Here is a 13,626-nt window from a genome sequence, read left to right as displayed (position 1 = left end):
TTATTCTTCAGTGGAGGGATGTTACATAAATCCATTAGTGAAATTTAGGGAAATTTTACCCAGACTGAGGATGATGAAGGATGCTGCACCTGTCTTTTGATAGGAATACATTCACACACACACCCACTGAGGGAGAAAGAACAAAAGCAGATGGGAACAATCTTGAATCTAAGAAAGACCGAGAGGATGTTTTGGAACCAACAATAACTGGAACTAACACTTACTGAATACCTTCCATGGGCCAGTTCCTGTACGTGAATTATCTCCAGTCTTCACAACAACTCCCAAGGTAGGCATTTGAAAACAGAGGTTCAGAAACATTATGTAACTTGCCCAGGGTCATAAAGCTAAATACGACAGAGCTGGAATTGGTAGTATCAGGATCTGTCTGGTACCAAATTCCTGCTCATTCTACTATACTACTCTATGATAAAATAACATATTTGGAAAAATTTGGGACCAGAGGATTTGGAGAATCTCTCTCTTTCCCTGCTTCCCTTGTGACAGTCTTTTTTTCTTTTCAGTTCTGATATTTGCACTCTGGAATTTGAGTGAGATAGAATATGGGGTATCAGTAAACAGAATGATTCCACAGCCCCTGCTATATAACAATTTCTTCAAACTTCCAGTTATAAAATAAATAAATCATGAGGATGTAATGTGCAGCATAGGGAATATAGTCAGTAATATTGCAATAACTTTGTATGGTCACAGATGGTTCCTAGACTTGTGGCGATCATGGCATAACGTATATAAATGTCGAATCACTATGTTGTGCACCTTACACGAATATAATATTGTATATCAACTATACTTCAATAAACAAACAATTTCCTTCCTTCAGCGCCTTACCTGGGATTTGGCAGGGGTGGAGGGGTTAGTTAGAAAAGATGGATGGTTCTTTTCTTACCTTTAAGTTGTTTATGAATTTCAGGACAACCCGTTGGCTAGTCTCTTCTTTTGCTCGGCATATTATTATCTTTTTCTATTTTGGGGGAGGTGACGGTTAAGGGTTTGGTATCTGTAGGAAATTTCTGTAATGATCTGCACAGTAGATCCAAAAGAAGTTAAGGTCAAAGACAATTCCTTCAGCTGTTTAGGAGAGGACTTTGTACGTGTGCGGGGAAAAGGGGTGGCTCTGGGTCACTCTTCTTACACCCCGACACTGAAGGGATTAGAGGGGCTTCCCCTCGAATCATCAAGGGATGAAAACGAGGAGATTCCCTCACACTCCTGCTCTCAGGTGAGGTCCGAGCGACAGGAACGTTCACGTACCTTCTGGAGAGAAGGAAAAGGAGCAAAGGTGCCCGGGGCCTGAGGGTGGGGGTGCGGGGGTCGGGTCGGGGCGGGGCCCGCTGGGGTCTGTGGGGACCGAGGAGCTTCTGCCCCCGGGAGGCGTCCTCAGCGGCGGGCTGGGGGCCGCGGGCGGCTCCAGGCGCGCGGGCCCCGCCATCCCCAGGCCGCGCTCCCTCGCGTTCGCGGACGCTCGTGCCCGGGCGGCCGCCGCAGTCCCGGCGCCGTAGCCGGGCGCGGGGTCCAGGGGGCGCTGTGGCCCAGCGGCGCCGGCGGCAGGAGCGGCCACGGCGACGCTGGAGGCTTCGCCGAGGATCCCCGCCTGCAGCGCCTCGGTCGTCCCGCCGGAGCCTTGCGCCCCCGGCCCGGCTCAGCGGCGCTCCTCCGGGATCCGCGTGGCTGCGGCGGCCCGGGAGCCCGATGCGGCTCGGCGGGCGCTGGGCCTCAGCAGCAGCAGCAGCAGCGGCGGCGAGCACAGCCCCTTCAGGAGTGGGAGGCTTCGCGGCGGCGCCTGGGGCCGCGCCGGTGCCCTCCGGAGGAGGCTGTCGGCTCGGGGACGACCCCCCCGGCCATGCTGAGGCGGCGGCGGCCGCTGCTCGAGGTGAGTGTGGCGCGGCGCGGTCGCGGGCTCGCTGGCCTTCGGCCTCCCGGGAGGGCCCTGGCGGCAGCCCTCTAGCCGGGCTGACGGGGCGTCCTGCCGCTGTGGCCGCCGCCCCCACCCCGCAGCTCTGGAGCCTCAGCCCTTCCTCCCCGCGTCCCCCAAAGGCTGGAGGCGCATGGGGGGCGACTAGGCCCCGCGCCGCCGAGAAGCCTTCGCCCGGCCTCGGTTCCGGCGCAGCCCGCTGTGTGGAGCCGGGGGCGGGCGGGGGCACTGGCACCCTTCGGGTTGGCCCCGGGCAGAGCGCAGCCTCTTACCCCGGGCCCTGCACGTACATCCCGGAGCGAGGCGGAGGGCGCATGTTTGCAAACATCTTTGGCTTTTCCGCGCCCCATCCTGAGTCCCGCAGAGTCCCGGGGGGAAGGGCGGGAGGGCGGGATGGGGATTGGAGAGCAGAACGTGCGGGCCCCGAAAGCCCTGGTACCCCTGGAGTGTCATTCACCGAGCTGACTGGCTTGAAAACAACCTTTGGCGTCTTATTTGAGGTGAAATTTCATCACCTGCCGGTCGCTCTTCCCGGCCTTCGTCTATTACATTTTGCCCCTAAGCGTGGTCTGCCTTGGAGAAAGCCCCGTTCCAGCTTTGCGATGTTAAGATTCCTAGATAAATACAATTACAAAAATACCTTTTAAGAAAAAATTGCAAAGGTCTGTTCCCCCTTGTCTCCCAATAAGAGTGTGTAAATATTTTAATGCCTCCATTCTCGCTACAAAAATGTTCCACCTGACTAGATACATAGAATGGATGACAAGAGGATTTTAAAAAGTCATGCTAACTGTCCTAATAACAGATGCCTGATGGAAATGGAACATATTCTAAATTTTACAAGTTAAGTGATTTGTTCTGGTGTTAATGTAAAAAAAGTTAGTGATTGCAATTTGATACCATGTCAGGTATATCAGTGTTTATGGTTTATGATAGATGTGGTTACAGGTTATTCTTGTTTTCCTGTTATGTATTTGAAGGTCGTACGATTGATAAATACTTCTAAAACTTTTATAATCATGAAAAAAATATGCTTATTGTAGAAAATTCAGAAAGTACAGAAAGCTACTGTGTTGACTCTCAATAAATATTTAGTAATGGGGGGAAAGGAACCCATAATCTCACAGTTAGTACGTTTTGATGGTCGTATAAAATTTAAAATTGGCTTGTACTGTTGGTGATTTTTAAATTATTATTTCTATATATTAGGTCCAAAGTTGACTGTTTAATCTTACTGTTTAACATTCAGTTATGTGTTTAAGACCTATAAAAATGCTTTACTAAATTGCGTTGCAATCACAGTTGAATTCGTCGGTAAAATAGAAGAACAAGAGTAACCACTTAGAAGACCCCTGACTTGCCTCGTGTGTAGCGTGGGAAGCTCCTGAGGTCTAGGGAGGTTTAGTGTAGTAAATGTTTTTGAGGACCTGTCCTGTCATATGTGGTACCCTTGTATTGTTTTTGTAAGATTTTGCTTAAATATTTATAATAGTAAAAAGTTGGCTTAATTTTTTTTGTGCATTAATTTAGGTTTTAAAAAATCTAATTCAGTTTTTCAGTTTCCCTAAAGACTACCAACGTTAGAATCAGCTGAGAGTGCTGATTAAAATATGCAGATTCCTGGCCCCTTGGATCAGAATTTCTAGGAATGATGGTGGCCCAAGGGTCTTCATTTTTATCAAGCTCCCTTATTCTTAGTCCTACTAAAGTTTGAGAATCACTGATATAAAAGTTTAAAGTGAACTAACCTTGGCAAGTTGAATGAAAGTTGTCTGTTTTCTAGCAAAGCTATCAATTTTAAGTGGCAATACAGTCATTTCTCGTGGCAACAGATAATGGTGTTATAATCTTAGAAAGAAAAATGATATTTTGAGGGACAGCTGATTCAATCAACAAACATTTATTGAGAGCCTTTTGTGGTAGCTGTGGTGTTATAGAAGGATGGCTGGCTACTTGTCTTGGCACTTAATCTCCTTGGACCTCACTGTTGTTGTCTGTAAAATGCAGATAGTTACTATACTTACCTTGCAAGGTTTTTAGGGTAAATACATCTGAAAAAGTTTTGTAATCTGTAACAGATCTTTATACAATTTTAGCTATTAATATTAAGCACCAGGTCCTGTGTTTGGTGTTCTGGGAACACAAAAACACAAAAATGACCAGGGTCTCTGCTAGCAACTAGCTAACTGTGGAAGCAGGACATGTTTAATTAACTGTTACAAGGCAGGGTCAGACGTGTTGTAATTGAGTGGAACGTGCTAGATCTCTCTTTAAGCCTCCTATGTTGAATCCAGTAGCTTGCCTTCTAAGGATAGTAATAATTTTTATGTATGGTCTTTCCTTTCTCTTCTAATTCCTGATTCGGTGTTTTATTCTTTAAGGAGATAATTGTATATGTTTCCTGGTAAGTGATAGTTTTGTATTAACTCCTTTAGAATGACACAGTCAGTGGAGATGATCCGATTTCTTCCTCTGTTGCTAAGTTACCACTGTTCATTCCATGCAGTAAACTTTTGTTTGGTACCTGTTATGTGCTGGCCACAGACCAGTTGCAAGACACAAAGCTTGTTTAAAGGATAACTGCCTGGATTTTAACTTAAATTCTTAGGTTTCTAAAGGAATGGTGTGTGTACGTGTGTGTTGTGTGTTTTAGGGTTGTTAATTGCATGTTGGTGGTGCACAGTATGGAGTCAGATGTGGACAGGAATCCTTACTCCAACTCTTAGAGCAATGTGACGTTTAGATCCTGAGTTTCTTCTTATTACTGTTGGAGTGATAGCACCCCTCACTGGGAAGTAGAACAGGGTCCATGAGATAAAAGCAATCAAAAACAATTAGCTCAGTGTTTGTCACATAGAACGTGCTCAGTAAATGTTCATTTCCATTCCTGCTTTTGGGGAAAACAAAAGCCAGACGTTGGAGTTCTATGTGGCCTAAAACTTGGTAGCTTTAATTTTTTTAGAGAATGAGCCTACTTTTGGAATTCTTTGAAATTTTTAATAGAAAACAATTTTGATCTTATTACACACCCATATTTTCCATATCATTTTTAGCTAAAAATTAGCTATTCCCTGTGTATAGGGTACACTTGTTACAAATTATTCATTTTTAGAGTTTTATGTGATCTTTGATTTTACTTCTGTGTACCCGACTTGCATAATGTAAAGCTACATTTTTAGTATTTAGTAATCAGTGAAAGGTTGTTGCAGTTACTGAAGAGAATAGTTCATGTACTTAGTTTTCAAAAAATGATATCAATTTATTAAGCTTACATTATTTAAGAATTGAAGAATCTTCCAAACATAGACTTTTTCTTACAATCTGCAGTATGATTAGAACTAGATTTTATAACCTGTCAGGTATGGGTTCCAGTCTTTTCTTATAACCTATGTGACCCTGGATGAGTTTCTTACCCCCTTTAAGCCTCAATTTACTCTTGTATAAAATGAATCTGATAATACCTACCTTATGGGATTATTGTGAGGATTAAATCATATAATATGTAAATCAGAGCTACAGTTCAGTCCCGAGAGTCCTGGTAAATCAGTGTTACTCAGGAAGTGGAAAATATACTTCTTGTTTACTTCTGTTTGAAAGAGCTTGAAAGATAATTATTTATACAGTTTACTGCTAAGAAATAAAATCAATATGATCAATTTTGAAGTAGTAGAGATTACTAAATTAAGGAGAACCAAGGTGTCAGTAGAGTTAGAATTTTTTTATGTGTAGTTAGTAGAATGCCTTATACTTTATAATACTCAATAAATTTAGTTAATAAAATAATTCAAAAATATTATTTTAAAAAGATTTGCTATTTTACAAATTAAGGAGTACTTAAAATTTTTTTCTCTTGAATTATTGTAAATAGCCCATTTTTAGAAATGAACTATTGGAAAAATTAGAACAGTATGTAATGTTTTGTACTTATGAAATACTTTTTGAGAACTTTTAGTAAAATAGGGTAAAGAAGAGGAAATCTCTATGGACACATTGAAATCAAGAAAAAATCATTGAGTTCATATTGGGCAAAGGAAAGGGAGAACTTAATGTTGATGGGGATCCTAAGGCATTTGGAATTTTATATTACAGAACTATTTTTAAAAATCTTAAAACTTTTTCTGTAAATTGTTTTTTTGTTTAAAATCCTTACATTTGTTTACTTAAGCTTAAAAAATGCTTTTGCAGCCCTAGGCTTTTGACTATAATAGTTTCTTTGGTTGATAATTCTATAGTGATTTATCATCTTTCTGATTACTTATGATGATATATCCTTAAGGATATGTGACTTAATGTCTATGATGGTAGTTCTGTTGCTTTTTTTTTTTTTTCTTTTTTGAGGAAGATTAGCCCTGAGCTAACATCTGCTGCCAATCTTCCTCTTTTTGCTGAGGAAGACTGGCCCTGAACTAACATCCATGCCCATCTTCCTCTACTTTATATGTGGGATACCTACCACAGCATGGCTTGCCAAGCAGTGCCATGTCTGCACCCAGGATCTGAACTGATGAACCCCGGGCCACCGAAGTGGTGGAAAGTGCGCACTTAACTGCTGCGCCACTGGGCCAGCCCTGTTGCATTTTTTAAAATACAGAAGTAGTAAATCCGTGCCCTAGATTTTTAAAAATTAGATTTAAATTGAAATTTATTGCCTTTTGAGGGAAGGAGTCTTAAGATGTAAGACTTAAGGAAATGATAAAATGAGTCCAGAATTTTTCGTGAATTAGGGAATTTGGATATATTCAGCCCTGGGTTCTTCTGGCAGTTTGAGATAATATTAACTGTAGAGAGGCTGTGAAATGTGAAGTGAAGAACACATGTTTTTCAATTAAATTTAGAGTATTACATAAGGCTCTATTTTTTTGGTAACAGCTTTATTGAGATCTAATTCGCATACCACACAATTTACCCATTTAAAGCGTAAAATTCAGTGGCTGTTAGTATATTCACAGAGTTGTGCAAACATCACCACTATCTAATTTTAGACGTTTCTATCATTCTAAAAAGAAACCCATTACTATTAGCAGTCCCTCTGAATTTCCTCTAGTCTTGCCAGCCCTAAGCAACCCCTAATGTACTTTCTGTCTCTCTGGATTTGCCTGTCTGTTCTGGAGATTTCATATAAATGGAATCATACAATCTGTGACTGGCTTCTTTTACTTAGCATAATGTTTTTTTTTTTTTTTAAGATTTTATTTTTTCCTTTTTCTCCCCAAAGCCCCCCAGTACATAGTTGTATATTTCTCGTTGTGGGTTCCTCTAGTTGTGGCATGTGGGACACTGCCTCAGCGTGGTTTGATGAGCAGTGCCATGTCCGCACCCAGGATTCAAACCAATGAAACACTGGGACGCCTGCAGCGGAGCTCGCGAACTTAACCACTCGGCCACGGGGCCAGCCCCTACTTAGCATAATGTTTTCAGGAATCATCCATGTTGTAGCATGTATCAGTAATTTTGTATTGCCAAATAATATTCCATTGTATGGATATACCACATTTGATTTATTCATGCATCAGTTTGGGTTGTTTCCACTTTTTGGCTATTATGAATAATGTTGCTATGAACATTTCCTGTACAAATGTTTTCCTTTATCTTGGGTGTATACTTAGGAGTGGAATTGCCAGGGTCAAATGGTAGCTTTTTGTTTAAACCTTTGAGGACAAAGCAGCTGCACGGTTTTGCATTCCTCCTAGCAGCAGTGTATGAGGGTTCCAGTTTCTTCACATCTTCACCAGCACTTGTTATTATCTGTCTTTTTGATTATAGCCATCCTAGTAGGTGTAAAGAAGTAAGTTAAGGCTCTATCTGAGGTTTATAACTTTTGTTTGCAGTCATTAGGTAAATTGTTGAAGCTTTTACTTGCAGATAAATTGCCAGATTCTTTGATAATGAGTTTTTTTTTGGCTTGAGGACAAAAGCTGTGAACTTTCTAGTTTCCTTTTTAGTAAACAGTGAACTCAGTGGAATTGGTTAACCATATTGGGTGGTGAAGCGGGTAGTGGTTATGGAGACTTCAACTGTAAAAGGTTGTCTTCTAAGAATATTGCTTAACAAAAGGCAATTATAAGCCTTAGGTTTAGTTTTCCTTTAACTGCTAAAACATTTCTAAAAAGTTAGAGTCCAGTTGCATATTTGACTATTAACATTTCTAAGCACTCAGGTCTGACAGATTTTAAGGATTACTGTTACCTCTCCATGATATATGATTCTATATGAATACAGATTAGTTGGGCCTGGCCCGGTAGCACAGCGGTTAAGTTCGCATGTTCCACTTCGGTGGCCCGGGGTCCGCCGGTTCGGATCCCGGGTGTGGACATGGCAACACTTGGCAAGCCATGCTGTGGTAGGCATCCCACATATAAAGTAGAGGAAGATGGGCACGGATGTGAGCCCTGGGCCAGTCTTACTCAGCAAAAAGAGGAGGATTGGCAGTAGTTAGCTCAAGGCTAATCTTCCTCAAAAAAAAAATACGGATTAGTCATTGTTCTTTACTGTATATGTGGTATAGTCTCCTATTGTTTGTTCTCATTCTAGGTGTTAAAGCTTTCGTATGAGGTTTCTGTAGGACATAGTCAGCAATAATGACTTACTAATATTTCTAAAGTTTTTCAAAATAGGAATTACTGCAGGGAACTGTTGTTTGAGTAGACTAAGTGCAAATTTTGGGCTTTCATTTTACATACAATGGATCACCCACGGTATTTTCCCACTTGATTATGATTACTTTTAGAACCTGTAATGCTGACTTTGAACTGAGTGGGCTGAAAGGCTTCCACTGGTTTGTTATATAGTCTTTTAGTTGCTTTGGATGCCATAATTTCTTTATAAGGTTACAAAAAACAGCAGTTCTGGAGGCTTTTTGCTGGGATTAATGTAGCATTTCTGTTTGTCATATGATTCTTTTCGAACCTTTCATGGTTAAGGTTTGGTGGTTTATCTGCCAGAATTCCTTTTATTAAAATGGAAAGGGGGCCTGCCCCGTGGCGCAGTGGTTAAGTGTGCACGTTCCACTTTGGTGGCCCGGGGTTCGCCGGTTCGGATCCCGCGTGTGGACATGGCACTGCTTGGCAAGCCATGCTGTGGTAGGCATCCCACATATAAAGTAGAGGAAGATGGGCATGGATGTTAGCTCAGGGCCAGTCTTCCTCAGCGAAAAATGGAGGATTGGCAGCAGTTAGCTCAGGGCTAATTTTCCTCAAAAAAAAAAAGTGTAAAAAAAAATAAAATGGAGAAAGAGTAAATGGTATATGTTTTTATTATTATTTCAAAGAATGACAGAGCCTATCTCAAAATTCTCCTTATTAAAATAATGAGCAAGCACTAACAAAATTTTGTGAAAACATTCTGTCAGTGTTTATATAAATTTTAGTCTCCATTTGTATTTTCAATTGCATGAGAGAAATACCTCCTTAAAAGTAAGTGAAGTAAAACATTGCCAGTTTGAGAAAACCCTTGAAACTGTAGAATGCATCATCTAGACCTTTTTGTGATTCTAGCGATGTAATAACTGCCCATAGTTTTTGTTTTTTTTTAAATTAGTAGCTGAAGTAAATTATTTTTGAGGTTATTGTGAGGTCACTTTTGGAACTTTCTGCTCAGTGTCTAAAAAACAAGGTTGAGAGTCTGTAATCTGGCACAGCTCCTCATGATTTGGTTCCACTCTGATCATTCCTCACTCCTGTTTCTGCATGCCCCACTAGCCAGTCTTTCCAAGATTCCGGGTTTACCAGGTTTTCATTGATTTCTTTTACCTTGTGTTACTTATTTGTGTAATTTAAAAGCTTTGTCAACAGTGTGCCATCTTTCTGTCAGGTGTTTCACGTATGTTATTTCTAATTTTTAAAATGATCCTATAGTATCCTGTTTTACAGCTGAGGGAACTGAGGCTTGGAAAGTTTCATTGATTTTCCTAAGTCCACATCATTCATCCAAACCATATCTTTCTGACTACAAAGTCCACACTTTTTACTCATGTGACCCTCCTCATGTGTTCTGTATTTGTTTTATCTTAAGATTTTCCATAGTGCTTTAGGAAGTATTCATATTAGGAGAGCACAGCTTTAGTTGATTGACTGTGGTGGATATTTGCCTTTGAAGTAGACTACTGGCATGTAGCATTTTGTATAAGAAAAAGATGTGTATGTTGCATGTATTTTGGGAATTTCGGCTTTAATGTACATAATTTTGAGGTAGATAAATGTCTGCCTTGCTGTTATTAGAAAAATGTGATAACTGATCTCTGGACCTCATTTCTCTGATTTGAAAATGAGTGGTGGACTAGATGTAAAGGCCCCTTCCACAGTTAATATTCTATTCAGTATTTCTAAAGAAGAACCGAATGAAAAGATAGATAGCATGTAGACAACTCTAGGCGATAGTGATTAGATGTTATTAATCAAGTAACAGAAGGGGGACAGTGGCTGTGGGTCGTGCCTGAGGAAGATAGCAGAATCAAGACCAAAGGATTGTAATTTACGTTAAAGTTTTCCCTGTAATAAACAAAGAGAATATATTTCTGAACAAAAACACAGAAGCTGGTAATTAGCTGGATAGTTTGTGACTGAGGCCTCTTCCTTCTCTACGTATTACCAGCTTTCTTCTCCCCTTTCTTCCAATAATGTGTATGTGTTTGAGAAAAATCCATCTAGAGCTGTGTTATATGAAAATAACCGGGTCATCAGTAGCATACTTGAAATAATTAAAGCTTTTATCGTGTTCATAAAGTGAGAATTCAGTAATTCAAATGTGGCCCCGTTATTGTAGATCTTCAGAGAGTTTGTTGATAAAACAAAGGAGGGTATGTTTTGCATTAAAAAAGAATGAAGTGCATTTTAGTGACAAAACTTTTATATAGCCTTCCCACCCTCAAGGTATTAGAGATCCTAGTATTGACATGTAGGTAGACAGGTGATGTTTTGACTAGTTGGAAAATTGTTAACCAGCTAGAAAATTCTCATCCTTTTTCTCGTTAGCTTCTTCTGGAGTCCTTGGATCAGTGAATCTTGACTTTGGAAAGAAATCATCCTAGGCTAGGAGCAAGGAAGTGTTCTTTTTGTTTTTAAAGATTTTATTTTTTATCTTTCCTTTTTCTCCCAAAGCCCCCAGTACATAGTTGTGGGTCCTTCTAGTTGTGGCATGTGGGATGCTGCCTCAGCATGGCTTGAAATGGCGAAACCCTGGGCCCCCGAAGCAGAGCCCACGAACTTAACCACTTGGCCGGCCCCATCAAGGTAGTGCTCTTCAGTCAAATAAGTTTACGTTTTTCAGCATACCATATCCCTCAGGTAGAGATTTACAAATACACATTAGTATTTTAAAAACTTGAGGTGTAAAAGTAAAGAAATTTATTTAACTTTGTTTAGCAGTCTGTCACTCAGACTTACTGGCTGTGGAAACCTTTTTTTTTTCCACTTAATACTTAAATAGTACACTTTTTACTGGTCCAGGTCAACTTTTATCTGTTTTATAAAGCCTCACCCTCACAATATCTGTGACTATTTGAACCCCTAGGTGACAGGCTCTGATTACTTCCCGAAGGACCTCATTCTGTTGTTGGTTAGTGCTGATTATTAGAAAAAAAATTTCTTTTGTATTTAGCCAAAGATCTGCTTTTGTTTAATATCTATCCTTTTGTTGTTTTTCTGTCTAAAATTATACAGAATAATTACTCTCATCTTAGTATCTGAAGGCAACAAGATAATATCTTAGCTTTACTATCAGAGCGATTAAAAGCTTGGACTTTGGAATCAGACTGCCTAGGTTCAAATTTTAGTTCCACTGCTTTTACTGTGTGATCTTGGGCAAGACAGTTACTTTCTCTGTGCCTCAGTTTTCTCATCTATAAAATGGGAGTAACAGTAATACTGTAGTGGGTTAAATGAGATGATTCTTATAGAGAACTAATTACATAGTGTGTTGGTTTCATTCCCTGGGAAGCAGACATCGACATGCAGTTAGTAGTGCAAGAGATTTTATGAGGAGTAGATAATAGAATGCGTGTGAAAGGAAAGGGAGAGGAAGCCGAATTGACCAAGGAGAGCCTCAGTGATCTCAGTCTGTGATGCAGATCTGAAAAAAAACATCTCAGCCAACCCAGTAGGGAGCTCCAGAGCAAAAATTGCCTGTTAGAGAAGTCCTGCATTGGGAAGAAATGGCCAGGTTCTAGTACACCCACCATGTTTAGTCACTGGCTAGTAGCTGCCCAAGAGTATGGCCTCGACTGGAAAGCCAAGATGAATTCTGAACATGCTGCAGCAGGAGGCTGTTAGCTAACTGCACTCCTTGCACCTGAATGCAAGTTCTTTTCCAAAGGGAGATCCAAGTGATTGCCACAGTCATTTCTTGGGCTAACAGATCTGTGTCTCCAAATATTTTCTGAGAGCAGCTCTTCCTTGGTTCCATGGACCTCTCTTCCTGGTGGGAAACTTAGAAGTTGGTTAATGAGATGAGCTTTAGCCCCTCTCTCTGTAGCTGGTCTCAGGACACAATGGTTCTCGTTGTCTCCACTATCCAGTCTAAATTCTTTTGCCATTAGCAATCATTTCTGTTGGTCTTGGTGGTTTACCTAGTGGTATGACCCAACCCTCATTTCTGAGGGGGTCTGAGAACCATACTCTTCTCCGGCTCAGGTGGTTACATTTGTCGTTTCACAGTCACAATTGAGCAAGGAGTATCAAGTGGTACCTGAATGGATCGTCTGAGTTCCACTTATTCTCCTTCTTATTCCCATTATGTAACAACAGCTCTTCCTCCTCCTGAGGATGAGGGTTAATTAACCCTGGCATGATGGTGATTCCTATTCTTGCTTCCTGCTCCTGGGACCCAAAGAGTCCCAAATGCCCAGGCTGCAGGTGTAACTTGTAGTTCGGTGTGATCTGCTGACAAAAGAGTGCCCAGGACCTCTAACTCTGTAAAACCCAGTGTTGTGGGGATGGAAAGCACGAAGTCCTCCAGTGGATCATTGGGAGCGACAGTAAGTGGGGGCCTTTTCTGCTTCTACCTCTTGGTTCTCGGAACCATGTGTTCTTCCTGCTGGGAACATAGCTCTGAATCAGTGCATATACTGCATCCTAGAGGCTAGCACACCATGCTTGTCTCTGGGCTGGTGCATCAAGTATGTCTTCAGTAGGCCATTCCAATACTTTGTAAGGCTTGTGGTGTTATGTGATAAGACCACTGGATCCCATGGTATGGGCCCACTGCCACAATTCCTTCACTATGAAATGATCCCCTTGGTTGGATGCAATGTTATGTGGGACTCCATGTCTGTGGATTAGGTACTCTGTAAGCCCTTCTTTAGTGGTGAGGCTGGAGCTCTGGGCAGACAAGGCAAATCCATACCTGGAATATGTGTCTTTTGAATACCCGTGAGGATCAATTGCTGGTCCTTCCAGGGTGGAAGGACACAGTGTGGTCACCTTCCCACCGAGTAGTTGGTTGATCAGCTTGAGGCCTAGTGCTATATTGGGGGCTCATTGTTGGTCTCTGTTGCTCGTGGGTTGGATGTTCAGACGCGTCAGTGTCCTGATTGGGTAAGTGGGAGTCTCTGCCTCCTTCACTGCTTCTATCTTCATTTCTGCCAGAGTGGCTTCTCTATTCATGTCCCCATGCTACCAGTTCTGGGATGGCTAATGTGAACTGTCTGAGTCACTTTCCCTACTTGGTTGTTCATTCTGCATTAGATGTTTTCTGAT

The 13,626-nt window shown here is 41.4% G+C and overlaps 1 protein-coding gene and 1 pseudogene across 7 annotated transcripts in view; one reads left to right on the top strand and one right to left on the bottom strand.

Annotated features, from left to right (window-relative positions):
• LOC139078946 (collagen alpha-1(I) chain-like) overlaps positions 1-13,626 on the bottom strand; it is a 130,435-nt pseudogene that overhangs the window by 63,696 nt on the left and 53,113 nt on the right.
• The window catches only part of ZFYVE9 (zinc finger FYVE-type containing 9), a 192,745-nt gene continuing 179,158 nt past the window's right edge, over positions 40-13,626 (top strand). For 2 of the 7 annotated variants that reach the window (XM_070609638.1, XM_070609632.1), the window contains exon 1: positions 1,509-1,894. The gene's annotated coding sequence lies outside the window, so the exon portion shown is untranslated. Of the gene's footprint in view, positions 290-1,023; positions 1,244-1,508; positions 1,895-13,626 lie in introns of those variants that run through there. The other 5 variants (XM_070609634.1, XM_070609641.1, XM_070609633.1 and 2 more) reach the window with 5 other exon arrangements.

This window comes from Equus przewalskii, chromosome 2 (assembly GCF_037783145.1).
Source record: "Equus przewalskii isolate Varuska chromosome 2, EquPr2, whole genome shotgun sequence".
Classification (NCBI taxonomy): domain Eukaryota; kingdom Metazoa; phylum Chordata; class Mammalia; order Perissodactyla; family Equidae; genus Equus; species Equus przewalskii.
This window is presented reverse-complemented; position numbering and strand designations above follow the sequence as displayed.